Source organism: Dendrobates tinctorius, unplaced genomic scaffold (assembly GCF_039654945.1).
Source record: "Dendrobates tinctorius isolate UK_male_01 unplaced genomic scaffold, ASM3965494v1 ptg000803l, whole genome shotgun sequence".
In the NCBI taxonomy this organism is placed as follows: Eukaryota; Metazoa; Chordata; class Amphibia; order Anura; family Dendrobatidae; genus Dendrobates; species Dendrobates tinctorius.
Window position 1 is genome coordinate 103,236 of NW_027362440.1, and position 3,738 is coordinate 106,973.

Genomic DNA, 3,738 nt, shown 5'->3' on the forward strand with positions numbered 1-3,738 from the left:
GGAGGCAGCAGGGTCGGTCCTGTCCCCGACGCGCGTTTCGGAGCTAGAGGGCTCCTTCCTCAGGGCCACCTTACGTTCACATCTGATGCTAATGAATTGGACTTTTTGGACATTACCGTAAGGAGGGACCCCTATGGGATGGTGCAAACAGACATATTTAGAAAGATTACCACGACAAATTCCTTGCTGCACTCCTCATCCGCACATCCGAGACATGTCATTAAGGCGGTACCCATAGGTCAATTTTTACGACTGCGCCGTATCTGTTCTACAGATGAGACATTCTTTCATCGGGCGGATGAGCTTCGTCAACGATTTCTAGAACGTGGATATAGCCGGAGATCCATCAAAATTGCTTTCAATCGAGCTAAGCATGCTACTAGGCAGGATTTATTATATAGATCAGGGATGTCCAATACATCTAGGGGTAACCAAACTGTTAGGTTTATTACTACTTTTAGCTCTAGATCAGAGGCTGTTCGTTCTGCCCTTGATAAAGCATGGCCTATCCTCCGCATTGACCCGATCATTAACAGGATCACAACAGAGAGACCAGCCATGGCGTTCCGACGGTCTAGAAACTTAAGGGATCATCTGGTTATGAGCCACTACGCTGTGGGCTCTAAAACTACCTTTCTGGATGGTCACATTCTCGGGGTTGGTTGTTATCCGTGTGGCCACTGTGTCGCCTGCCCCAACATTATGCGGTGTACTGAATTTAACAATTCGAGTGGAGATCAGGTCTTCAGTATTAGACAACGCATTACCTGTACGACTAGGTATGTCGTATACTATGCTACGTGTCCCTGTGGCCTTATTTATGTAGGCCTTACTACGTGACAATTCAAGGTCCGAGTCAGGGAGCACGTGTTGGGGATTCAGGCGGCTCGTGGCCACACGGATGCTTCCACCCTGAGGACTATACCTAGACATTTCAAGGAGCACCATGGCTGTGATTCCACCTCACTTATGGTATGGGGCATTGAGGCCCTGAAAATTGATATTCGAGGTGGGGGTCTCTCTAAAAGATTGAGTCAATTAGAAGCTAAATGGATTTGGAAATTGAAAACAGTCCATCCATATGGCCTTAACGAATGTCTTTCATTCGTTCCATTTTTGTGAGTTTTCCATTTATCTTTCCCTCTTCTCCTCCACCTATTCCCCCGTTGTGGTACTGTTACACTTCTGGAGTGACATTTGTTGTGTCTTTTTTAACTTTTTTAACTTTGTTTTATTTTAGTCTTTTAGATTTGGCATCTTTTTGGTTGGGTTGTCTGGGTCCGAAATATCTTCTGGAGGCTTTGGATAAATATGATCGTCTCTTCTATGAATATATCAACATTCTCCTATACAAGAAGATGAAGATGTGTTCTCTTTGTTGCCCATTTTTTTTCCATTTTTTATGGGTGGACTTCTATGTGGTGATCATTGATATATGGCTGTATACACCTCTATTTACAAGCATATGTAGTTATATATATGGGGGCAATGCATAATAATGCGGTTGATGGAGATTATTCTTTATATTTCATTGTAATAGCATTATTTTTGGGCTAACTTATTCCATTTAGATTATAATAGGACTATGTACATTTTTATGGCTATAATTTTTGACTAAACTAATGCATGGGGTATATATATTGTTGTCATAAACCTGTATAGGACTGGAATACGTTGGTTTACCCTATATCCTTATAACCCTCGTGTTTAATCATTTTTGATGCTTTGTAACAATCTATAAATTTTCATATAAATACATTGGTATTTTTTACGCTTACTATTAGGTGTGTTTCCATCTTTGATGGCCGTATATAAATTTTTTATGGTCATTTGCGCATGTGCGGTTACCTTATCCACCTATGCTATTGGATACTTATCCATGGTGCCTAATATAGTCGCTATGTGATGCACTAGATACTGGTAAAACATTTGGCACTCTTTTTTGGTCAAATACTATGTTAGATATCATATTTTTCTGTTTGCCATCTATTATGCCCCCAGTCAAGATGGCCGCGACCATTTTGTGGCCGTCTGCGCATGCGCGGGTGACGCGCTCCTAACTCCACCCCCATCCGCCCGTGGTCTGGCGTCTGACGTCACGGGGCCCCGTGTATTGTCAGCGCCAGCCCGGACGTGTTGGTGGGTGGGTGGTTGGTCGCTCCCCTGATTGGCGCTCAGGTTTATTTGGACCCCTATTTATAGTACACCCGGTGGCCTTTTATGACACACCCCCTGAGGAAGGAAGCGGTGTAGCTTCCGAAACGTACGTTGGGCTGTTTTCCTTGCGCCGGTGGTCCAGTGCCCCCTTAGGTATGAGTATTATGTTTGTATTTTGATCTCTCATAACCCCCTTCTTTGGGGTTGCCTGACGGTCTGGGGATTTTTCCCTTTATTTCACTATGACTAGTCGGCTTGTATATACCACTAATGGAGATACATTATACCATATTGATATACCTTAGGGAATCTCTGTACCTCTGTGCGTTCTGCTTGTGTCACTTCTGTCATGCCAATTTTTATCTGTGTCCTTAATAAAGATTCATGTTATTTCTACCTATTTTGGATGTTTATGCACTGTTTTTTCGGTTGCTTCTTTATAAGAGGTACAGGGAGTGGACTGCTGAGGACTGGGGTAAAGTCATTTTCTCTGATGAATCCCCTTTTCGATTGTTTGGGACATCTGGAAAACGGCTTATTCGGAGAAGACCAGGTGAGCGCTACCACCAGTCTTGTCTCATGCCAACTGTCAAGCATCCTGAAACCATTCATGTGTGGGGTTGCTTCTCAGCCAAGGGAATGGGCTCTCTCTCAGTCTTTCCTAAAAACACAGCCATGAATAAAGAATGGTACCAGAATGTCCTCCAAGTGCAACTTCTCCCAACCGTCCAAGAGCAGTTTGGCGATCAACAATGCCTTTTTCAACATGATGGAGCACCTTGCCATAAAGCAAAGGTGATAACTAAATGACTCAGAGAACAAAACATAGAGATTTTGGGACCATGGCCTGGAAACTCCCCAGATCTTAATCCCATTGAGAACTTGTGGTCAATCATCAAGAGACGGGTGGACAAACAAAAACCTTCAAATTCAGACAAAATAAAAGCATTGATTTTGCAAGAATGGACTGCTATCAGTCAGGATTTGATCCAGAAGTTGATTGAGAGCATGCCAGGTAGAATTGCTGAGGTCCTGAAGAAGAAGGGTCAACACTGCAAATATTGACTTGCTGCATTAACTCATTCTAACTGTCAATATAACCTTTTGCTACTCATAATATGACTGCAATTATATTTCTGTATGTGATAAAAACATCTGACAAACACACATAAAAACCAGAGGGCAGCAGATAATGTGAAAATATAATATTTGTGTCATTCTCAAAACTTTTGGCCATGACTGTAGATAAGTTCCTTGGGTGGTCTAGTTTCCAAAATGGGGTCACTTGTGGGGGAGCTCCAATGTTTAGGTACACAGGGGTTCTCCAAACACGACATGGTGTCCACTAACGATTGGAGCTAATTTTCCATTCAAAAAGTCAAATGGATCAATTTGTGAAGCACCTGGCGGTTCAAAGTGCTCACTATGCATCTAGATAAGTTCCTTGGAGGGTCTAGTTTCCAAAATGGGGTCACTTGTGGGGGAGCTCCAGTGTTTAGGCACACAGGGACACTCCAAACGCGACATGGCAACCGCTAAATATTACTGTATATTTTCCATTCAAAAAGTCAAATGGCGCTC